The sequence below is a fragment of the Vidua chalybeata genome, chromosome 1 (genome assembly GCF_026979565.1).
Source record: "Vidua chalybeata isolate OUT-0048 chromosome 1, bVidCha1 merged haplotype, whole genome shotgun sequence".
Taxonomy (NCBI): Eukaryota; Metazoa; Chordata; class Aves; order Passeriformes; family Viduidae; genus Vidua; species Vidua chalybeata.
In genome coordinates this window covers 3,780,100-3,805,749 of record NC_071530.1, presented here as the reverse complement: position 1 = coordinate 3,805,749, position 25,650 = coordinate 3,780,100, and the positions used below count along the sequence as shown (strand labels likewise).

Genomic DNA, 25,650 nt, shown 5'->3' with positions numbered 1-25,650 from the left:
AAAAAAAACTGTTCAGATTGGGATGGTGATTATCCAGGAGATTTTGTCTGGGTTTAAGTCAAAATCTTAGCTTACTTATTTCTTGTAATCACTTTTATGTTCAAAAACAAATGTTCCTTCCAGCTGAAACAAAGTTGCATTTTGTTTACTGCAGCACGGGTCTGCTTTCCATTTTATACCAAAAATGGGGCAAAACGAGGGGAAGAGCTTTACTTTTCCATCCCCTCTGGCAAGCATAAAGTTCTCTTGGGCTGTGAGGATGTGTTTGAAGAGCTGCTCTGACAATCTGTGTCAGGGCTCTGAGCACCCTGACATAGATTGATAACCTGGACATCAGAACTGTGCGAAATGCTGCTTTCCTTTTGAGGTAAAACCTGTCCATTTTAGTTTTAGCCTTGAAAGGTTTTGTCAGAGCTCATCACCTGACACAACTTTTTAGGGCCAGATGGACAAATGTCCCATCCTGGCCCAGCTTTTGGAGTTGCCTTGGGAATACACAAAAGCAGAGCACAGCACACAAGATGAATCATAACTTCAGGGGCATTTTCTCTGTGCTCTTTCTGAGCTTGCAGAGTCTTTAACCACTTCTTCCAGCATCAGGGTCGGTGTCATTTACGCACGAGGAGCCCTTTATGATCTCAGGGCTCAGCTGGCTCTTTTCCAGTGGGGATTTTTGAGCAATCCCAGTGCTGTGTGTAGGAAACGGCCTCTGGTGACATTTCTCTGCTTTTGGTGCCTGTGCCAAGATGTTTGCTGCTACAACAAATAAACTCAGACACGGTGCAGTTGCCCTTTGTGTAAATTAGGAGTGAGAAGGGTGAATGCTCCAACATCCTGAGCTGGATGTAAAACTGCTGCTTTGCAGTATTTGGCAGCCCCAATTTAGCCTGCACATCCTTCTGAAAGCACACATGTTGTAAATGACATCGAGTGATTATTAAATTAAAAGTGACTACTTAAAATGTCCTGTCTTCCCTTCTCTAATTTGAAATTGAAACAAAGAATATAATGACAACAACAATATATGATTGCAATACAGGGAAGGAAAATTGGGAGAAGAAAATAACTTCAAAACTTCAAATAACTTCAAATAAAATGCTCTCATCCAATTGTCTTTTGTTTACTTCTGTCCTAATATGCTTAAGGATATTCAGGGAAATCTTTACTGACTGAGTTTAATTTTTCAATTCCTATTTCTTAACAGCATGAAGTTTGAGAACAAAACTGACATCTTTGTACTCTAACATGCAGGATCCCATTACAAAATAAATAAAATAAAATTAAAATCCCCTGAGATTTTGAGTGGATGTTGTAAAATTAGAAATGGAACAGTTCAAGATCAGGTTGGACAGGGCTTGGAGCAACCTGGGATAGTGGAAGGTGTCCCTGCTATGGAGGGTATTGGAACTGGATAATCTTCAAGATCTCTTCCAACCCAAAACATTTTGGGATTCTCTCAGAATTAATCAGGGAATTCTGTCTTGCCTTTAATACTTTTCAGTATCCACCTGTATCGTGTCTTAAGGGCCTTCTGTCCCTACTGGCGCAAGATGTTTAGAGTAATTCATAGCAGGCCCTTACAGGCCTAGACATTCACAGAATTCCCAGAATGACCAGGTTGGAAGAGACCTTCAAGATCATCGAGTCCAACCCAGCCCCAACACCTCAACTCAACCCTGGCACCCAGTGCCACATCCAGGCTTTGTTAAACACACCCAGGGATGGTGACTGCACCACCTCCCCGGGCAGCCATTCCAGAACTTTATCACCTTTCTGTGAAAAACTTTTTCCTGATCTCCAACCTAAACTTCCCTTGCATAGCTTGAGGCTGTGTGCTCTGGTTCTGTCAGTTCCTGGAGAAAGAGCCCAAGCCCAGCTGAGCACAGGCACCTTTCAGGAGCTGTGGAGAGTGCTGAGGTCAGCCCTGAGTCTCCTTTTCTCCAGGCTGAGCACCCCCAGCTCCCTCAGCTGTTCCTCACAGGGTTTGTGTTCCCAGCCCCTCTCCAGCCTCGTTGTCCTCTTAATTCCTAATTCCCAGCAAACGAGTCTGATCTCCACCCATCACTTCTTTGAGGAGAAAAGTTTTAGCATTGGATTGAAGGAAATTCAGTGTGAAAGATAATGTAACCCATTAAAAGGATTTAAAAGTAAAACTCCACTCCTGCTGAAACCAATATGATTTGATTTCAAAATGAAGAGCATTTCACTAAAAACAGGTTTTGAGGTGTCTGGAATCAAATAGAAATCCATAATTGAGAAAAGGTTCTTGATTGGTAGCTCCCAAAGCACAAAATAAATAAATAAATATAATAGTCTTAAACCAACTGACTGTGTGTTATTCCATTGGGCTGGCCTATTTCAGCTGGAGTTTTATAGCAATGGTGCACTCTCAGTGCTAAGTCAGTGATGGATGGTTTCTTACAAAAATAATCATATGGTCTTTTTCAGATTAATTAACTGGGTGAGCAATTACGGATTTCCAGACAAAATGTAGCCTTGACTTAAACAGAAAAATTCCATTTACTTCATGTAAAAAAAAAAAAAAAAAAAAAGGTACAACCATTTGGCTACACAAAGATCTTGTTTTTTATCTGTTAATTTGGGTTCCCTATCAGGGAATAAATATCTACCCCCATGAAGTTTTTACCAAAGAAGGAAAAATGCAGAGTCTTTAGCCAGGTGAAGATAATCAGTCAGGACCTGACAACTGAAGGACTGTTTACCAAGGTTAGCAGGAAAAAAAAAAATTAAGAAAACTTGGAACTGAAACAACCGAATCAACAGAAAGCAGGGATGTGAAGAAGCAGTGCTGCTACCAAGGCAAACGAGCTGAAAAACCGGGACCTTTCCGTGCCCCAGGAGGCACAGGAGGGTCATTAGTGCCTAATCACTCCCTCAACATTCCCTGGGAAGCACTTTTTACAGTGCATGCTCCTCGTCTCCTTTTTAGGGAAGCTGTGTGGAGTGGATGATCCCAGAGCCTCCTCTTGCCAAGCAGCCAAAAGAATAATTTCTCTGTATTTAACTGACCTCCTTGGGCTTATTCTGTAAGAGTCAGGACTGAGAAGAGGCAGGAATTGGTCACACACGGTTCACTTTAATACTGGAATCTCCCAAGACATCCCAGCTTCCTGCTTTTAAAAGATATTTCTGAAAACACATCCTGAATCACATTTTTAATTGGCTTTCACAATTTTAGAGCTGTCAAGGTGAGGGGAGCTTTAGGGACTGTTGGTGTAACAACAGAACTCCTTTGCTTTCTGATTTTATGCGTGGAAACAGCAGACCAGGTTGAACCCATTTCCATTTTAACCTCTACTTGAGATGTCTCAGTCATGACATAGCTGCCTTAAGCTTTCAATAATGGCCAGAGCTATTTTATTTCCAAAAAAAATGATGCAGATTTCACCTTCCCCTCTAATGACTGAATCTTTAGGCTGAGCCAATCATACCCTGGGCAGTGTGGGCAGCAGATTGAGGGAGGGGATTCTCTCCCTCTGTCCCCTCAGGTGAGACCCCACCTACAGAGCTGCTCCAGCCCTGGGACCAGCACAGGAAGGATGTGGAGGTGCTGGACAGAGTCCAGAGGATGATCAGAGGGATGGAGGAGCTCTTCTGCGAGGAAAGGCTGGGAAAACTGGGATTATTCAGCCTGAAAAAGAGAAGATGTCAGGGAGACCTCATTGTGGCCTTGCAGTGCCTGAAGGAAGCTACAGAAAAGATGGAAAGAGACTGTTTGCAAGAGCCTGGAGTGACAGGACAAGGGGGAATGGCTTCAAACTGACAGACAGGTTTAAATGAGATATTAGGAATAAATTTTTCCTTGTGAGGGTCGTGAGGCCTTGGAATACATTACCCAGAGAAGCTGTGGCTGCCCTTGGATCCCTGGAAGTGTCCAAGGCCAGGTTGGATGGGGCTTGGAGCAGCCTGGGATAGTGGAAGGTGTCCCTGCCATGGCAAGGGGTAGGATGAGATGATCTTCTGATGATGAGATATTGCTTCTGACCAAAACTCTGCTGTGATTCTGTAAAAGCAGCAAGATCTTATTCACAGATAGTGGGGTCTGAGTGTTTGGGTTTTGTATTTTGAATCCCAATGTCCCAGATTTTTCTTTTCTAACAATTTAGATGGGAGTAGGTAAATAATGTTCAAATTCATACCAAATACAAAAAAACGTACTGGAAACTAAGAGTACAGGAAGCCCAGAAGATGCCTTAAAATTCTTCCTTTTCCATGTCTCTCTGCTGATACGATGTCATAACCAAAACTCAATAACCACAATCTAAACTACACCATGGTATCCAGCACAGATCACTCTTATCCATTACTGGCTCCACAACAACAGTTTGGAAATTAAAAAAAAAAAAAAAAATCCCTTTCTCTTCCCATAAATCAATGGCAACTTCTCATTAAGTTTTATTTTACATGTCAAAATAAAACTTGAATGTGGCTCCAGGGTGCAGAGTCCCAGGCAACACTTTAGTTTTATTAAAATTATTTGCATTTGTTAACATGCATACAAAGATTACTTGATTCTTTTTTTTTTTTCTCTTTCCAAAATACTTGGCACTCAACCTAAGTGATGGAATTTAGAGTTCTGACCCTTAAGACTCCTGTCAGCAAGCTGAGGATGCAATTTGCTTTGGGGTTATCATAGCTCGGAAAAGACTGAGCTAGATTTAACCTGGTATTGTTTGGATCAATTTGCAATCAAATAGGAAACCAAAAATAGAATAATGGCTCATATTTTTTAATGTAGGCATCTGAGTGTTTTGTTTTTGTTTTGTTTTGGTTTTTTTTTGTTTAGTTTTGGGGTTTTTTTGCATCATATAGACCAGCACTGTTGGAACATTGGAGGACTTTATAGCTTATTTCCTTTTTCATTTACCCAACAGGTTTGGTCAGAGATGCTGAGGATTTTTGCTAGATACTTCTGGAAAGATATGGTTTGGCAGTTACAGATCTTACAGGGAGGTCTGAAGCTAAACAGAGCTCTGTGTGCAGAGAAGATCTGTCTGTTCTCAGCAGGTAGTTCTTGTCAAGGACCTGCAGGTTCAGCTCAGGTGATCCCTCAGAAGTTGATTATTCGAGTTTGAAACTTAAATGTCCTGGAAATCAGCCCAGAACTTGCGTTTAAGGACAAAACAAAACAAATCAAAACTTTCTGGAAGTTACTTCTGAGGTGATTGCCATGTTCTGTGAATTTAAAATAGAACAAAGCTGGCTTAATTGTGTTGACTGGGTCTGAAATACCACAAATCCTACGCCTTCCGCAGAATCCTGGCAGGTTGGTGTTCTGTCCTGGCCAAATCTCAGTTGTACCAAAGCAGGAAAATATGTAAGAAAATGTTATTTCATGGAATTAGTCAATTTTTCACATGTCAGGAAAGCTACAGATGAAAACTGAAGTGAGTTTTCATTTGTTCAAAAGTAGATTATCATCAAAAGAACAGAGCAGAAAGGCAAGTCTATTTTTCTCTAGAACTGAATCTATAACTTGTGAATAAACCTTTGACAACATTTCAGTTTATGTTGAGCTGATTCAAATTATGCGCTCAAATTTTCTGCAATATTTGGCTTCCAGAAAAAGAGAGAGTGTAAAAGTGGGAGATAAATTGACAGGCAAACCACAGACTCTGCCTAGAAGTGCAGAATGTGCCTTGTGATTTCTGTCAAAGGTGTTTATGAGACTGTGTTACGTGCAGGTAATTGCAAGAATCTGCCACTAAATTCACAAAATTACTACATTAAGAATTCTGAGCATTCCATCTGGGTTTGGGGGAAAATGCTCTTTTAGATAGAGTAGAAATAATATCTAAAGAAAAACGAAGCAGCAAAAGCAGAACAGATTGTAAATGAGAAATGTATCCCAACAGAACTGCAGCAAAGAGTGCTACAAGCAAACCTTCAGCCAGACTGCCTCTGACAAAACGCTTTCCCAACTGCTCCCAGCTATGTGCTTCTCTGCCAAGGCACATGAAGCAGTTCATTAGGAAGAAATGCCTTTATCTATTGGCCCAGAGTTGGGAATGTAGGTGGGGTTACACCACTGTGTCCCACAGAAGGGGCCAAGCTCCCACAAGAGGTGAGGTTCATTGTGTGGTTGCCCCTTCTTGTTCCCTGTTGTCTTTCGTGGTCAAACCTGCCACCTTGGCCTCTCCTTGTCCTTTTCCCTTTGGAAGTCACCTCCAGCTATGTCTCTCCTGCAACCCAATCTGCTTTCCTGGTTCCACGCATCACACTACAGAACAACATTTCATCCAAACCCATTTCTAATTGATATGTGCTGGATTTGGTCCCGCCTCGGAGAGAAAGTCCAACTGATTCGGGTGGGAGGAGGATAAATCTTTGTTGTGTTCTTTTTGGTTAGGAATGTACCAAGATCCTGTGAAGCCTAATCAAATAGAGGGATTTGTCTCTGACAGCCTCTCTGTCTCTCCTGAGTCTTTAGGAGGCTGTTCAGTTCATTAAAAGCACCTTGGAAAATGTTGCTCTTGGAGACAGCGAAAGGCGCAAACATGATTAGCTGCAGATGAGCAATTTCTTTTTAAAGATCAGGAAATTAGAATCCAAGCTTTGGAAATCTTTTCTGCTCTGTGGCACCAGCAGTTCCTTCTCGCTGCACTTGGGAAGGATTATCTGAGAGGTGATTCTTTCCTTGCTGTGTGTTTGGAAGTGCACCACAGCCAAGCCAAGCAATGCACACCAGCACTGCTCTGTCAGGAGAGTCACGCTCTTTAATGGCATTTCCACCTCATGAACTGGTGTAAAATATTCTGCTGGAAACTCATATTTCCAGGGCTGGAAAACCAAGTAAAGAATGGCTGGGAGCACACCAGAGCATGTGCTGGATTGTGTAGGGGCTGCCTGCTGCCTTCGAGTCGGTATTTTCCTGCTTGGAGGTGCTCATGACCATGATTTGAGTTAACAGAAGCCAAACAAAAAACAAAATTGGAAAAATCCTTTTATTTTCTTTTCTTTCTTTCTTTCTTTCTTTTTCTTTCTTTCTTTCTTTCTTTCTTTCTTTTTCTTTTTCTTTCTTTCTTTCTTTCTTTCTTTCTTTCTTTCTTTCTTTCTTTCTTCTTTCTTTCTTCTTTCTTTCTTTCTTTCTTTCTTTCTTTCTTCTTTCTTTCTTTCTTTCTTTCTTTCTTTCTTTCTTTCTTTCTTTCTTCTTTCTTTCTTTCTTTCTTTCTTTCTTTCTTTCTTTCTTTCTTTCTTCTTTCTTTCTTTCTTTCTTCTTTCTTTCTTTCTTTCTTTCTTTCTTTCTTTCTTTCTTTCTTTCTTTCTTTCTTTCTTTCTCTTTCTTTTCTAGTAATACCTACAGGTCTAAACCAACCTTGTGTCTTTTTGTCTTGGGCATTGTACACTTAAGCTGGGTTTATGCTGTTAAAGATGACCAGGGCTGGGCCTGCAATCTTCCATGGTGATCTACTCCCTGAAACATTTTCCACTCCATGCCATTTTTCTCTTTCCCAGAAAATGCTCAGAGATGGTTCAAATACTACCACGGGTCAGAGTCTGTTCCCAAGAGGAGGTGTGGGTGAGGCCACTCTTTTTTTTTTTCACATGGACAAAAGTTTAGCCATATGTCCATAAGATGAATCACACCACTTGCCTTCAGGGCCAAGGAACAGGTCCTGGACTGTTTGTCCTGCTTGTGTTGGTGTATCCTTTTGTAATCAGATAAAGGGCTTGCCTTTTAATACTTGCAATCTCAACAGAAAAAGAAAATCAAAAGGGAAAAATTAAAGAAATATTATTTTCCAGATGGTACAGAGAGATTAAAGGCATGTTTGCTTAGTGCAACGGAGCATTGTGCAGATGTCCTCGAGCTAGTGCTGACCTGTGGTTGAATACATGCTCACCACAATGATGAACAGAATATCTTTGCTGGCCCGTCCAACTTTAGAAGTTGGCTCAAATTCCATATAAACCAAAGACCACTGAGAAGAAAGTCAATAAAGTAGAAAAAAGACAGTTGAAAGGAGACATAAAAGGAGGAGACTTTATTGTAATCCTTGTATTTCATCTGGAGCGTGACTCCAGCAGGTTTGGTTCCATGCAAAACCTCAAGCGATCCGTTGCCAGTGTCATTTTCTGGTGGCATTTGCCTTAGAGTTGCAAGTCCCTTCAGCTTTTCATGGAGGGATCATCAGACTATAGCAGTGCCTGTGATGTCCATTCATCACCTTCCTTTTTCATCTCCTAGAATTGTAAGTTTTTTCACCCTTTTGGACTTCTGAAAGAGTCTGAATCCTGATAGAACAGCAACATGAACTCTTTCATGTGAAAATTGCATACTTATACTCATCATGGGCCATTCCACCCTTTTTACAAAAGGACACCTCTAATCAAAGTATACTGAAACATCCAAGCTCAGTTTCCCTTTGCTGTGGGTGGATGAACTGGGGATTTATGACCTCGTCTTATGGTAGTTTTAATGCTGACCACATTTCCTTGATTTTTGCCCCTTTTGCCTTAACCACTGGTAATTTTCCCTCAAATCTTTCTGGCTGAAGACTTGTTCAATATCTTGACTGTCCACCCAGTGAAATACTTGTGACTAAATTTATCTGCCTTTTAAGTTGTTTTTAAATTGCCTTTAGCGTGTGATGTTTCCTTATCTTGGACAAGAGAGAGGAAAAAGGAAGGAGGCTATTTCTGCCATCTCTTTCCTCCTGCAAGAAACCCTCCTCCCCCTTCCCTTCTCCCTGCCTTCCAAAGCTTTTGTTCATTTAAAATTAGCCCTTTGAGGTGTTCTTGGGAAAATCAGGCTGCACACAGCGAGCAACTCCCTGTGGGGAGGTTTGTTGCAGTAAACATGGGGCAGAACCTCAGTGAGTCACCTGGCTGGCGTCCCCCCACTGCAGAAGGGACAGGGCAGTAGGAAACCCACAAAGAAACATGCCACCACCACCAGGGATGCCTCAGTAAAACCATTTCCCATCCCATCCAGGCATCCTACCAGCAATTCCCTGCAAGCGTCAGTCCACTTAGTAATTAGCGGGCACTGGATGCCTGGCTCTGATCTCATTGCCATTGTTTGACCAAAGGAAGGATTCAAAACAAGGCTTGGGGCCAAAAATAAGGTCTGGAATGCTTTTAAAATTCAGGTTATCTTGCCCCCATGCTTTTTTTTTTTTTTTTTTTTTTTTCTTCCTAATTTCCCTTGCAGCTTAATTTTAGTGACACCCACTGGCCAAGGCTTGGCTGTAATGAATCCCTGGTAGCCCCGGTTGGCTTGGAGAGAAGGTGTTGCTGGCCTGCAGTGCATCAGAGCAGTCTGATCTATCTGTCTGCCCGCACCTGCTGCTCAGCTCAGCCACCCAGAAATGCTTGGGAGCACTGTTGAGACCAAAAATGCCTCTGCTGCAGCTTTTCCCAATAAAGGCATTGCAGGAGGGATGCAGCAAAACAAATTTTCCTTTGTCAGGCTTTGGTGGAAAAAAAAAGAAAGCACGTGGGATGTTTTATTCAAACCACCTGTCAGGATCTTTTACAGAAGCTGCATGAAACGGGAAGGAGAAGAAATACACAAAATGACCTTTTTTGGTATCTCCATTATCTGTTTTGTTGCTCTGCAGTGGAACACATGGATGGAGGGTTTGTTTTGCAGGAGAGGGAGGATGACCACAGCTAACAGCCTATTTCAGGAGCTCTGCTGGGTAGAATGTCACAACAGCTCCTGACAGCTTTGATGACAGAGGGAAAGGGCTTTGTTTGATATTTAATTGGTACCTGTGCAGCTTGGATGAGGAACTTCTCTCCCATTTTCTTTCTTTTCTCTACATGTAGGTCAAACTTCAGGTTCTATGAATTCCAGACCTCACCTTTGTAGCACTGCAGTTATGTAGATCTTCAGTGCTTGCCTTGAAACACCGATGACTTAAAGCTTCCTTACATTAATAAAACCTTGTTTTCAATGAGTAAATGGGAATTTTTCCAAAGTCTTGCCCTGCACAGTAAATGAGACACATCTGGTGGCATGGCATGGATTTATCACCTATTTTCAGCTGGTACCTTCAGCCAAGCCAGCTCTTGTTCTGGAGGTGGAGCAGCCAGGGCAGCACAGATCTCAGCATGGGGGAATTGTTCTGCCAAGAGGTGTTTTGGTCTGGCCCATCAGACACTGACCCCACAGGGATGGCATTCACTGCTCACAGCAAACACGGGCTGGGAACAGGACATGGCTTTGAGAGGCTGCATAAATGGGTGGACTGTTCCCGAGCAAGTGCCCATTCCTGTGACACTGGAAATTTACAGCTGGTGGTGGAAATGGTTATGTGTTTGCTGCTCCACCAAACAGAAAGCCTTTCTGCAGCTGGATATTTTATTGATCTGTTAGAATTTTGTGGTTTTATGGCATGGACATGCTCATCACGAAAAAAAAATAACACAGAATCAATGTTAGGTCTGATATTTCATCCAGAATAGAGCAGTGGCACAGAACCAGGACATTTCATATTACATTTTCATCTTCTGTTTTAATAGACATCTTTTAAGTTTACATTTTAAAACCATCTGTAAGTTAATTTTCAAAAAAATACCCTCAAAGACAAAGCAAGCACATATCTGTCAGAACTATGACTACGAATAGTTTTCAAATCAAAGATTTTATAAAAATGAATCAGTATCAGAGCTAAGAAGTCATGTGTATGTACACCACCAGGAAAGTATTTCCTGATTTAATTTTTATAATAATTCCTTCAGTTCGAAAGAATTTTTTATTAAAAAAATCAATTTTGCAAATTTAGCGTTTCAGAAGATTGATCAAATATGATAAAGAGAAACAAATAGAAAGCCATGCCTGAGTGAAAGAATAATGAAGAAATAAAGGACAGCAAATTGTTGTCTTGAAGTAAAACAAACAAACAAACAGGGGAATGAACATAAAGAAGAAACCCATAAAGAGTAAAGAAATGCAGAACTCGACTGTCTATGGCTGAATTCCACCAGATTTCCATTGTGGTGACTAACAGAAGGTGGACTTCTATCCAAAAGAAAATTTCATCTACCTGAAAAGAATTCTGCTTCTCCTTCCCAAATCTGGTGGGAGGACAGGTCATATGTCAATGTTTCTTCTGCCTCAAAGATTTTACATAGAAGAGCTGTGGCTCTTATTCTGATGATCTTGATATCATTCATGGTAAATATTAAGACTGTTTAGGAATTTTTAAAGGGAAGTTTTCTCAGCTTTTGAAACATTTGCCTTCCTGAGCACCAAAATTCAATGTTGATTGATTTTGCTGCCCAGAACTGTGCAGCCCTGTATAAAGTAATGAGGAATTCTCTTCCTTTAATATTTGGAAACAAACAAAAAAGCAAAATATAATTTTTCCCTCTTCTCACATTTTGCTTAGGATACAGTTTCCATAACCTTTTCCTTTCAGGAACAGACCAGTAGATATAACTTTTCCCTTAATATCCCTGATTTCCTGTTGTATTCTGGTCCCTCTTGAGTCACAGCCCTCTACTGACTAATTGAACAGGATGAACGTTGTGACACTGAGGTTCAAGACAGCACACAGACAGCTTCTGCTGTTATCTACATGGGAAGGATGAAGCTGAGGGCTGTCTTTGGGTTCCCAATGGCATCACCAAACACTGGCATCAGCCCTAGGAGGGATTGGAAGTTGCTGTTCATCGCTGGTCTCTGATGGGAGCTTGTTGACCTCACTGTGAGCTCCTTTCTCCAGTCACTCTCTTTCCTGGGCCCTGACCAGCTCTTCTGAGCTCTTTGATACCTCCTTGCTCCATCCTGCCTCACTGGTCTGTGTATCTTGGAAATATTTCCAGGCTAAGCAGTGGATGTGTGATAGTTCAATGAAGTGTAAACCACCCACTTAGATCACCTTCTGTATGCCCTGAAATGAATTTAGCACTTGTCTTTAACAATTTCAGAGGGTTTTTTTCTGAGGAGAGTAAAGAATTTAACCAGGTTATAGAGGATGACACTTTATCCAGCAATGTTCAGCACAGACTTCATTTTGAAGTTAAGTAAATACAGGTGCATGTGGAGCTGGTTGCAAAAAAATACATTATCATAGAAATATAAAATATGCTGCATTGGAAGAGACCCACCAGGATCATGGAATCCAGCTCCTGGCCTTGCAGAGGACATCCAGAAAATCCCACCCTGGGCCTGAGAATGTTTTCCAAATGCTTCCTGAAACCAGGCAGACTTGGAGCTGTGCCCCTTCCCTGGAGAGCCCATTCAGTGCCCCACCATGCTCTTGGGGAAGAACTTTTTCCTGATATCAACCTAAACCAAGCATTTTATTTGTCTTCATCCAAAAAGGACCTGTCGGCAAGATTAACTCAGTGTTTTAGGGGACCCTAGGTCTGCCATCCCCATGCACACCTGGGATACTGGGAACACTCTCTTTGTTCAAGGGAACAAGCAACTGATGCCCCCATTCCCTCTATCATGAATTCCCAGGACTCTTTGCTATATATGAAGGAAGGAGTAGGGGAAATAAAACAGAAAAAAGTCCAGGAGCATCTTGAGGACTGTCAGGAAAAATCAGATGGGACATGAACTCAAGCTCTGTAGCTACAAGCAATACTTGTTGGTTTCTTTTTTGGAAAATCGCTGCAGATGTTCAAGCAAATTGAAGAAAACTTAGTAAGAGCCTGTGAAATGAAATCATGTCTTCTGTTACAAAGCTTGTTTTTCTGAGCCCCAGAGAGGATTTTAAAATGCTTTAAATCGTTTGTTTTGACTTAAGTCAAGATTAATTAAGTTTTCCTTGGATATAACTGGGCATGTCCAGAAACAATTGGATGAGTATGAAATAAAAATGTACATGGTAGGTAAGAACTCTAACTTTTCATATAATTTATAAATCCTGAGGCAGATGACTCCTGATTTCAATATTGACTTGAAAATTATTAAAGGAATAGGGAACCTTTTGTTTGATGCTTTTTAAGCCTTTCTTTGCAAATGATTTTCTGAAAAAAAATAGTAGAAACTGATATTGTCCCATGAATTCCAGAGAAGTTAGCAAGTTCAATAGCTGCAAGAATAGGTGGATTTTAAAGCTAAATGAGATCATTTTAATTATGTGCCTTGAACACTTCCTAATCCAGGCCAGCATATCTAAGCCAGTAATTCCTGTGGTGAGTTTCATAACATCTGGTTGAGATAACCCAAGTGTTTCTTAACTGGGTTTCATAAGGCACCTCTTCATCTCAGCCCTCACCTCTTATCAGTATATGCTATTCTGTGAAATATTCCTCTTTTATCAGTAGAATAATGGAAGGAATTTTCAGGGGTGTCTCAGAGAGCTGACAGAGACTTGAGCAACATGAAGGACTTCAATGTAGGTTTAAAAAGGGTGTCTCCACAATCATGGGTGTGAGGAGGTGGATAATGTGGAAGATCTCTTAAGCCTTTCAAATTTGCCCAGAGTGCTCATTTCCCATCCCTTGGAAAACCTGAAGAATATCCTGCAAAGCAGGAACGATTCATTCCGAGCTGTTCAACGCTTTTCTCCCTCTGTTTGCTCCACGTTGTCAGCACACTGGCCTTGGTTTCAAACCCAAATTAATCACTTTGCAGGCAAACAGGCTGGCTCTAGAGGTTTGCAGTGTTTTCTTCAGAGGGTGGGTTTATTTTGGAGGTCAAGGGAAGAGTTGCCAAGCAGCTGCCAGAGCTGATGGATAGAAGCCAATTGCAGGAATGTCCAGAAATGTTTCATTGTTCTTTAGTTGTTTAAACAAATGGATGCAGGATGCAGTTGTTCTGGGTGTGCAAAATACTTTGCAAATGTATGGATATATATTTTTTTTCTAAATGGAATTTTATTGTTATTTCTACTGTTTCTGCATGCTGGAGAATTCCAGGAATATAATAACTTTATGTTGTTGTTGAAACAAATTATTCAAATTCAGAAACTGGTTTGAGAAAGGGTTTGTAAGAAGCTGGGACCTAATGGGCCTAAATTACTTCACTCTGTTATAGTGATTGCTGAAAGTGCTGCTAATACCACTAAAAAAAAATCTTATTATTTTTATCAGAAAACAGTAACTCCACATGCAGTGGTGTCTTTATATTAGAAGATTACATGGGCCAACACAGGAGCACACACTGTGAGAGCATTTCATATTCTGGGTCGAAGAAGTTTCATACCAAACTGGTTCCTGGAAAAAATGCCCCTTCCAGGAGTTGAGTTGAATTGGAAAAGAAGTGAAAGCACAGCTTGTAAACCTGAAATTTCTCACATGCAAAAAAAAGCATGTGAAACACAAGTAGTTTATACCTCCATTGTGCCCTGGGATTAATTAATTCGGGAGTATTCATTTACGGAATGAAGACAAATAATGGTGACTGAGGACCACTGAAGTGCCTGGTATTTAAACAATACTTATACTCCAAGAAAACTCTGTCAGCCCTGAAATTAGGCTTCAAAATCTGTCTAGAAACCAACTGCTGCTGCTGGAAAGAATGGTGTTGCACATCTGGAAAGTCAGAGAGTGTTCAAGTGTCTAAAAATGGCAATTGGGTTATGATTTAGCTCTAAATAAATGGTAAAAAATTCCTTTTCCCCACTGAGGCAGCACCAGGCCTTTAAGCAGATTAATTAAATGTTGACAGTGGTAATGGCAGATTAAGGGATAATTTACCTACAGAGGATTTGCTGTTAATAATGGAAACTGTTACCAATTATTAGATTTTATAGGCTGAGTATTGCCTTAGTAGGAGTGTGAAGCCCTCTGTAAGTGGACTCATTCCCTGCTATCTTCAAAGGTATTTCCAAACTTTCTCATGTGGTTTTGGAGTTGTTGAAAAGGAATGCAATGACTCTGCAACCTGCAGTATGAAATATTATTCATCATTCTGACCTTTTGAGAAGGTTTTGGGTTTTGGGATGGTGTTTTTTTTTGTTGGTTGGATTTTTTTTTTTTTTTTATCTGGCTTATTCTGTGGAAAAAAATGGAGATTAAAAAATCAGAGGAGGAAACAGTGGAGTGAAAAATGATGTTTTCTGAAGTATTTGCTGTATTAGAGACAGGAGTTTCTTCTCCACCTCATATTTTGTTATTTGGGGCCGCCCTGTTTTCTTGCATTGACTTGTTCTGAGAATATTTTTGGTCACATTAAGCAGGCACGGAAAAATCAACAAAATAAGTCAGAATCAAGTCTTATCATGGGGAATGTGCCTCTTGGAGTGTCTTAATTTTCAGTTATCATGTTTCCAGAACTATCTGCATCCCTCTGTAGGCTCCATAATTCAGGGAATAGACATTGTGGGGAGGGAGATGTTCTTGTCACCTCATTTTAAAAACCAAAGTTTGACACAAAAGTCAGCAGTTTGGGATCCATGCATTTATCCAAAGGAGAGGGATGTGTTTGTGAGAGCCTCTGGAGATGCCTCTCTTTCAATCCAGGTGACAAATCACATAACTGTGATCCTCTTCCCATAATAATCAGTTCTAGGGGACCACGACATGGGGATTTGCAGCCCAGAAAAGGCAAAACCTGAAGAGAAAGATTAGTCTTTGGAAAGATGACAACTTCCCAGGGAGGACCATTTGTCCTGCTGGCATTACCTTGGACCCAGTCTCTCTGAAGCAAAATTCAAGCCTCGAGTCAAAGATGTTCTTTCTTGCAAGGGCTGAGTAAAAAAATGCTGTGTCTGGAGTAAATCCTTGTGGGTGATACACCAGGGCTGGCTGTGGGGGCTGTGTGCACTGTGAAACCTGGATATTGGGTTGCATAAAGTGAAAGAAGTTTTAGTGGGGAAAACTTTCCTTCCTCTGGTGTGTCCCAGGAGCCTCAGGACTTTCCCTTCTTTCTACTTCCTCTGGCAAAAATATTTTGTCTCTCCAGTAACTCGTCTGTCTTTAGTTAGCAAGAAGGAGTGGTTTCCTTGGAGATTTATTCCTGCTTTGGGGCTGATCCCCTCCATATCTGCATCAGCGACCATTGCATTCCCACCTGCTCTGACTTCCAGAGAAGCCAGCAGGATCCATTTTGTGGCCTTCAGTGGCCAGCTTTGATTATCCTCTGAAGGCCAAAAGACAAACATAAATAAAAATGTTGATCTATCACATCATCAGCAACACAGAGCGAAGCATCAGGAAGGCATTTATTTCACATTAGGATAAAACCCTCAGAGAAGCCAGAATCATTAAATCTGACAGGACATTAACAGGCAGGAATGATTTGGAGGAGGCTGTCAGGGAAATCCCAAGACTGAAATATAAATTATGTTGAAACAGTGCCTATTCAGTGATAAGTTAATGCTCAGAAACACATCTGCATGGTTTTCTCAGATCCATAAATCCTGAAGCAATTCCATATGAAATTAGAGTTTCTTCTATCAAGGCATCTTTCATCTCATATCCATCCCACTCTTGGAATGGTTTTAATACACGCACAGAAAAATATCTGGAATGACACCAGGAGGTGATTCATAGGCAAAACCCACGTGCAGAGGGTACACAAGTTTGTTTTCTTGGGCAAACAACCTGCCCTTGGCTCTCTGGTCTGGAGATAGGTGGGCCTGGAGATAGGTGGGTCAGCAGGCATGCACTGGAAAGAAGTTGGAAAATAAGAAAAAATGTTGTTCCTCTGCCTCATCAGCTTTGATTATCTTCCTCCTTGTTTTTCTGAATTTTCCTCATGAAATTAATAAGTAACCACAATAATAAAGAAATCATTAGACTGTCCTTGTTAATGACAGGGCATGTGTCTTTAGAGCAGAGCAGATGTTCCATGGCATTAGCTGCTTCCACTCTTGGCTCCATCACGTTCCAGGGTGACAGGATGATTGGAGGGATCTGGTTTGGGAGGTTGCATGAGCTGCTCTAGGAATTCTCCAGCTGTTTCCTCCCTTTGGACTGATAGCAAACTACTGCAAAGCATCGTCAACATCTCCGTAGCTCCTTCAATCCCCAAAGACCTTCACAAGCCAGAGATGTGTTTCTGAGGCCTGCTTTCACAGCTTTCTGAAAGTCTTCTTACCTTTATGTTTCCCACAGGAGAGGTCTATTAAATGTTCAAATTCCTTGCCAGCACAGGTTTTTTGTTCAGTGCACTTGTTGGTTTGGGAAAAAACTCACATTTAGTATTTCAAGAAACTTTGTGCTCATCACTTCCTCAGGCGAGTTATTACACAATAGGTCTTGTTGGGAACGTTTCTCCTCCACCTTAATAATTTGTCCTAGATTTTCTCTTCCTAAGGTATATATTTATAAATATATTTGTGATATATGATTACTCTCTCTCTCTATATATATATATATATGTAATTCAAATAAGTTCCTAATTCTGTTCTTTTAACACGTCATTAAATCATATGATACCCCAGAGCCCTTCCTATCCTACAGCTTGGATAAACTACTCACTCTCAAGAGCCTTTTGTTAATATTCATTATTTCTTCCAGCTTGCTTCTAGGAAGTCAGCACAGCCCCATGGCTGCAGGTCTGGGAATACCTAAATTCAGTTTCTTGCTCTGCTATATTATTTCCATCAGACTGCGAGTATTCATTGTTTGTTCTCTTCATTCCTTCTAAGTGCAAATATATTGCTTGCATTTCTTTTTCTCAGCTTCATCAAGATTGAATCTCACTTTTTTATTTTCCTGTCTCTTTTTGTCCCTATTTACAATGAGTCCTTCTTCAATTTTTTTCTTTTTTTTTTTTTTTTTTTTTTTTTTTTTTTTTTTTTTTTGTGGTGGCCTTCCCCAAATTAATCTCCCCTATACCTGCAATGGCATTTAAAGGCTCCTATTTTTACCTTTTTTTTTTTTTTTTTTTTTTTTTAACCTCCCTGACTCTCTGGGGAGGTAAAAGAAAGTTTTAGCTCAGAAACATTGACGGTTCTGGCCAACAAGTGCTGCTTTAGAGAGGAGAAAAACTTTCTTGTCTTTATTTGTGGCATGTTTTTGGTACAGGAAATACCCCACTCCCTCACTTCTCATCTGATTCATCCAGTGATTTCAAAGAAAATAAAGGCAGATAACTTGAAAGGAATTATGGCTATTTATGCCTGGTGGGCTTGAGAAATTTTGCAGTATCTTTCCTTTACTTTTGATGAAAACTCTAAAGGTTTCTGTGTGGGGAGAGATTGGCAGGTTGTTTTTGTTGTTAAGCTGAGACAGCAATGTGTGGGTGGAAGAAGGTTTTGTTTGATTCAGTGCTGGGAAATGGGGGGCCTTAATCTTGCCTCCAATATCCTGCTTCTCTCTGTTCAGTGGCAAACACTTGAGTGAGCAGCTAAAAGTCTCTGGGAGCAGCAAAGTGCTGGACAGCTTTGGTCAGCAGCCAAGGACAATGCCCAGAGCACATCTAAAATTGTGTTCTGTGTCTGAAAGCCAAGGAGAAGAGATGTCTGAAGGCAGCAGCTTAAGATGGGATATTTTAACCAGGGGAGCCTTAATGGGTCACCACCTGCCTCTTTATCCTGCCGGGACTGTGCAGGTCCCAAAACCTAAACAAGTCAGGGGAATCTGCTCCATGAGTTGCTCATATTACACACATGGAAATAAATTGAACTCTTCATCTCAATCTGAGGTCTGAAACTTGTTACCTGATTTTCTTAGTTAGGGGCCAGAAAAGACATTGGTAAAAATTTAATTCAGGTCCTTAAAAAACAAGAGAAAGAAACACTTTTTGAATCCGCCAGCAATGAAGGGTTGGCTGGACATGGTGCCCACGTAGTTTGGGCAGAGGTATGGGTAGCAGGAGAAAAAAAGGAAGAAAATACATCCTAGGAAGAATATTAACCAAATAAATAATTATATTTTTTTACCCCAAACATGATTTTATTTCACATAAAGTGCCATTCACACTGCATGAGAACTTTATCAGGCTCTTCACACAATACCAAAGGATGCTCCATCTGGAAGTAGCCTGGATTAGCCTGAAAAACCAGGCTGGCTGCTTGAGTCCAGTGCTGGAATCCTTGATAACTGTGAGAATTCTAGAAAATTTAGACAGTTTTAAGATTGTATCTTAAGAGACAGGATGAATTTTAGCAGAGACACAATTTAATTTGAGCCAAATCTCACCTTTATGAATATTTTATATCTTGCATGTATAGAGGTCTCCTCACTGGCATTGTTCTATGTCTGTTTTAAATTTCTCATTTTGACTGCAAAGCAGAAAATATAAAAACTTGGCTAAAAGCAAGTTTTTATTGATTGAGAAAGGCTTTGGATGTTTTTGTGGTAGTAACTTTGCAGAAAGATGGAGGAGTGAAAAAGAATTGTTTTAGGTAAATCATGGCACAGGAATAGTGAGAATTATCTGAAGAGTAATATATATATATTTGAAATTAAATGTTCCTGGCCATGCTTGCACTGAAGTTTGGAAACAGCTTTGTAATGGGAGAAACAGAGGAAAGAGAGGAAGAGGTGACTGTGAGCTGGAGCTTTATGCATTTACTGAAGTCAGAATATGATATGGATTCTTTTTAACAGCACTGAATTGAATTTAATTATGGAAGAGGTCATGCAACTCACTTCACTTCCAAGAAACAGATGCTGGCAAAACCACATGGGCCAGTGAAGAGATTGTGAATGTCATTCACATCCATGCAAAGGAAGCACATGGAATGAAAATGTATCTCCCTGTTTTTCTCTAATATTTGTGCTCCAGGGTTGAAATGGTTCAAGAGATTAAGGACAGGATATGGAAGATTTCAGCAGAGGAAAGCTTTTGAAATCAGGCTGTGGTTCTCAGCAAATGAAGAGTGTTCAATAAAACTGTGTGGTTATCTCAGTCTGATTTATGGGGATGCGCATGTAAGGCTACTCCTTCATGGCCCAATTCATTGCATTTAGCAAGATCAGAGCAAATTTCTCAATCAGCTGATGAATTTGAAATAATGGAGTCAGAACTCGAACCAGGCTATAATTTATGCCACTGGAAAATCACTCTGCTTATCCCTGTGCTGGAGACTACTGGCCAGTGCCAATTATGGTAACTTTTAAGTCAAATTTAATCCAGCTGTTCCTCTTCGGGTGCTTTGTTTGGTGTGCCTGAGGGATTTCAAGCTGCATTAGACTTTGTTGGCTTTCATGGTCAGAAAAGACTCCAAATTCCTTTATTCCTACATCCTATACTATATAAACCAATTCCTGCCATCATGGGAATTTTTATAGTTCTTCCTGATTATATTTCTACTGTTTACTAGCAACTACAGCTAGTACACTGCTTGTAAACTACTACTGCTTTATTAGTCCAGTGTGAGGGCAAAGTCAAAAGCAGAGAAAAGTAGAGAAACTTTGTCTGCATTTTGAAGACTGTGGCATTTGTTGCTTTTGAACTCTGGACACAATAGGAAGAGAAAAAAATCTGGAAATCATCTCATGCCCATCCTACCCCCCTCTCTGCCCATCTCCCTCTAATGCCCCACACTGACTGTGAGTTATTAAACCCAGGTGCTGCATCAGCCAGACATTCAACCACTTGAGCTTTACTACCTGATATTCATGTTACATAAAAGGAAAAGAAAAAATGCAAAAGCCCCGTGGCCAAGCCAGCTAGAGGAAATGGAAAACCACAGCAGACTGCTAGGAAGGAGGAGAGATTATTACAGTGCAGTGGGGCAGAGCTTGTCCCCTGGAATAGTAGGAACAAGCCTTTGGGGAAGGAGCTGTGTAATCTGCCCTCCATTGCAGGAGTAACAGGAATCCTCCAAATCAAATGTCTGCCCTGAAGATGTTCATCCATAATTTCTTCTGCTGCTGATGCCCGCTTGATCTTCTTGCTGTGGCACACCTGGTTGAATGGGAAATATTCCATGTCATCATCCTAATGCCTGCCCAGGAGAACTGAAAGCAGTCCTGCTGAAAGTCCACAGAGGAGTTCCAGCTGCTGATCCCACCACCTCATCTTCCTCTGACACTGTCTTGGTTTGAAAAGGCAGGTGTCCGCTAAGGAAGGCAGGAGCCTCTCTTGAAATGGAAAATGTAAACCCTCTCCCTCCAAATTATTATAATTTTGAAATTAAGGGGCTCTCAGGCAAAGGTATGGGAGTAGGAATAACAGTTCTTTATTAGGGAAGAAAATAAAAATAGAATAAACAATGCAGTAATACAGAACAACACTGCCAGAGTCAGAGCAGGCCCTGGCAGCCTGTGGGTCAGGGTGGTGGCAGCAGTCCCATTCCATGGGGGCTCAGCCCTCCTGCAGTGCCAGCTGTGCTTCTGCTGGAGCAGGATCCTGGACAAGGCTGGAGTTTTCCTCTGGAGCTCCAGGGCTGCTGGAGATGGGCCTGGGCTCCCTCTGGGAATGCAGTGGGGAAGAAAGCTGCTCCTCTGGGAATGCAGTGGGCAAAGGCTGCTGTGGTGTTGCAGGAGTCAGATTGTATCCAGGTAGGAATGCTTGGCTCCTCCCCCTTGGCGGAGCCTCTCCCCATGGGATGAGCCTACATGGTGTGATTCACTTGTTATTCCCTCGAACAGCACATGCACTGAAAGTGCTGTGGATACTTTCACAGGCACTTGATTTTAGTGGGGCTCTATAGTCTCAGAGTCACTCCTGAATATGGAGGGGAATGGAGAAAGATTTGAAACAAAGCACTAAAAATATATTTTCTGTCGTCACATGGGGTCATGATTAGCTGAACACTCGCTACTGCTGGTATATAGCCCAGCCCAATGATCCTTATTTTCCATCAGCACTGGTTGAAAAGAACAGAAAACAGCAAAAGATTATTGATCATGTTTTTCTCTGCATGTTGACAATCAGTGTATTAAAAGCTGATCTCTGTGATTATTACCATGAGTCAGTGAGTGCCATCTGTCTCTTGGCACTGATAACTCAGCCAAGATCAATATCTGCATCATTCTACCTTTGTGTCTTTCCTTTAAAAATTGTTTTAAATTGCTCTGAGTGATTTTCTTTTTAAGGACTTTTCAGGCTTTTAGTCTCTCTATGGAATAAGTGTATTTATAAATCCTAGAAAACAGCATTGGAATTCTTACCCATTAAAGAATATCTGCCTTATACATTAGCAACTTACCATGCTCAAAATACAAACAGAATTTCTGAATGCTTTTGCAGAAACAGAGGGTGTGCAGAGCAGTGGACACTGAGCCAGGACTTTTGGATCACCCAGGAAAGGCTCTGAGAGCTCTGTGGGCCTCCCCAGGTTTGTTTTTACAAGAAATCCTTGACACCAGCCAAGGACTGGTGCACTCTAACATCCCATCCAGATGAGAGTCAGGAACATGCCTCTGCCAGCCCCTCCCCACCTCTTTTCCTTGGCTGCACAAACTCCCAATGGTTTGTCAAGCCAGTTGTATTTTATTTTAAAGCACAAAGCTCATTCACTCTGTGACTACTGGAAGTCTTCCAAATACCAGTTAAACCCCAGCCTGAAATAAGCTATTTTCTCCTTATTTGAAACCTTCAAAACAATGCTAGCAATCTGCTTTCACTCTGTATCATCCACAAGGCCATGGATCACTGATTAATTTCTGTTTCTCATCTTCTAGGATTCTGTTTTGTCTCTTATCTCATATTTTATTTCCTTGCATTGTTATTGTGGAAGTTGCTAGCAAGACTATTTTGCTGTAACTTAAATTTTAAAGATAGTTTGCAAGAAGTGCAGCAAAATTAGAATGATTTTCAACCCTGTGCCACTCCTGGTAATAATTTAAGAAAGAAAAATGGTGTGGCCCTGAAAATCAGAGGTTTTCTTCTTAAGCCTCTTTTCTTGCGCCCCTGCACAAGAGATCTGCTGTCGTAATGTGGAGTTGCCACATAGCAAGGAAGGCCTGTGGTATATTTTTCATGGTGTGTTGTTTCTCTAAAGAAATTGTATATATTATTTAACCTCTTTGAATACAGGTTTTGCTGTAGGCCATGGCCTGTTGTGGTCAGTGTCAGAAAAACCAACCATGAATCTGCAATTTCAGTCCGTGGCAGAGCTGCCCTGGGAAGGAGCATTGTTGGAGAGCAATTTTAGGCTTGAATCAAAGGCCCAGGGCCAAAATCCCCTGACCACAGGCAGGGTGAAGCTGACAATCCCTTGGAATAAATTGCTGTGTAATGCCCATTCATTATTATTCTGATTTCTAGAGAACTGGTTACAGCATCACAAATGTCCCATGAGAAGGGCTGTCTCACAACCCCAGCCCTTTTCACCACCAAAAATGCTTTTTTCTCCATTATTCCTTCACAGTGAACCACCATTATTTTCTTCTCCTGGAACATTTCCATTTATTGTCCCGAGAAAATCTGTGCTGGCAAATAATATCATGGAAGGGTCTCTAATTGTTATCCCCACATTCTGTAAGTTCTCAGTTTCTGCAGGATTCTTGCTTATTCACATGTGGGTAAAAAGGTTCAGAACTAGGCCCAGGACAGTTAAACATCACATTTTCAGGTGGTGAAGGAAAAATGCAGCTGGAAACTGTAAGTTCACCAAGTTTATATCTAGCCGATTATTTTATTCTAATTTTAACCTGTGGTAAGAAGGGGAAAAAAAAGTGGATATTTTGAGTTCACTGTGTTTTTGTTCTCATGAATAGCTGGCATATTGCTTTGCCAAATGGCACTTTAGATCCATGATGGAAAAGGTTATGCAGAACCCCTCATTTCTCTTCAGAATAGACGCAGCTCCTGACAGAAGAGAGCTGGATTTAAAGATGATGCAAGGCAGACCTTAGGCACTGAGGCTTATCATGTTTGTCCAATTATGAAAGTTGCTAAGTGTGCAGGAAACATCATAATCCTAAAATACAGGCAGGCAACCCACAGAAAGATGTTTTTGAGTGTTTAATAGTTAAATCTGCCGTGTCATGGCTGGAAAGTATTGTTGTGAACTACAGTGTTCTAGATGTAAAACTTCTACATGGAGACAGGAATGAATCCAGAGAAACAGCAAAGGCTATGAAAAGGCTAAAACTGATGAAGAAAAAAGTTTTATAAATAACCTAATGAAGAATCGTGGAGGGGCCTAAGAATAATAAAATAATGTTGCAGGTAAGTGAAACAGAGAAAAAGTGACCCAGGGCTATTAATGCAGAGGAGTTGGAAGTGGATGATCCTTAATGTCCCTTCCAACCCAAACCATCCTAGGATTATGTGAACATCACCAGGAGGATAAAACAATGTGAAAAAAAAAAAAAAAAAGTAATTTAACCTTAATAATAAACATAACCTTAATTATAAACAGCTTTACAATCATGAGATCTGTCAGATCCTGGACCAGTTTTCCAAGGGTAGTAAATAACTCTTCATAATGAAGAGATCTAAATTCAAGCTGGAGACAGAAATACAAAAATACTCTAATGAAAAGGAGCATAAAAATAAGCAAATGTACAATTGATATATAAATGCTACAACTGAAAGACAATCAATACATAAACACTGCAATTAAAAGACACCCATAATGGTAATGGTTTGAACTGAATGTATTTCCATTTTCCGTGTTTGCATCCAGGTATTATTTTGGAGAAGTTTCTTGGAACGAGAAATAAACTGGACCTTTCCATATGACTTTTCAGTTTTGTATATAGTTGGAATTGTCCACAGCATTTGGCTGTTGAACAAATCCCAATATATACTGATTTCACTTTCCTTGGAAGATTTCCAAACCTTCTGCTTAAAACAACTATGAACAACAACACTCAAAATATTTGGTATTTTTCCTCTACATGTGTTTTTTTCCAGCTGTTACTTGAAACTCTGAGTTGTCAAGGAATATAAAGGGTTGAAGACCATGAAATTGGAACCAGGTTGTCTAGAAATATGTTGATGGGTTTCACCTGAGCGATTAAGACATTTATATACTTCGGTTTTTACATGGAATTGTGTCCCATTTCCCACTGCAATCTGTGGATGCAATCAGTGGAGTCTAGAGAATAATTAAACTGCATTTTCCACAATGCAGTCTTCAAAACTCCCTAAGCTCCAGCAGTTTTACCCCTTGGTTCTGTTGTCTAAAGATGAGGCCTAGTGCCATGTGGGGTAAATCTCTATGGAAAAAGTGGGAATTATACAGAATCTACAAATTTATGGACTAGCAGCTGATTATCAGATGGGAAATGGAATCCCAAATAAAATAAATTCCCCTTGACACAATAATATGGTGCGTTGATACCTAGATTAAGGTAACTGAATTAAATCCCAGATCTCAACATATAAGGATCATAGGCACTTAGTTTACATGTAGATGTGAACACTGAGACTTCTGATTTTTTGAGCTGAATGCCACCAGAAATCATCATTAATTAAAAAAAAAAATAAAGCTATAAATCATGGTGTTCCTAACAAATTCACACACGTTCACACACGTTCATACAGTTTTTTCAGCATGTAGGTTTGTTTCTTTTGGCAGAATTCATGGATTGTTCAGTTTAAGATGTGAACATTTTATAATTTCCTAGCTGGTCTTGGAAGAGAGATTATAGAACTTCCAATAACAGGAAAATAAAATACTTCAGAAAAAAAAAATTGAGAATACCATATTTCAATCATAATACTGCACTGTTAGGTTTTACCCCCAAGTATTGTCTCGTATGGAATCTGAGGGTGCATCACATGAAGTGAGGCTGTGAGAAAACAAATTACCTAGGCTTCTGGAATTTACTGACCCTTTGAAATGTGTAGCCAAAGAAAATACTGAGATTTGTCTTGTTGATCTTTTTGTCACAGAGATTTGAGCCATCATCCCTCATGGAGCACAG

General features: G+C 40.6%; 1 protein-coding gene across 1 annotated transcript in view; it reads left to right on the top strand.

Annotated features, from left to right (window-relative positions):
* The first annotated feature begins 813 nt into the window (after nucleotides 1-813).
* Nucleotides 814-25,650, top strand: part of AQP1 (aquaporin 1 (Colton blood group)) — a 60,260-nt gene continuing 35,423 nt past the window's right edge. The window contains exon 1 of the mRNA XM_053937420.1: nucleotides 814-817. The gene's annotated coding sequence lies outside the window, so the exon portion shown is untranslated. The remainder of the gene's footprint in view (nucleotides 818-25,650) is intronic.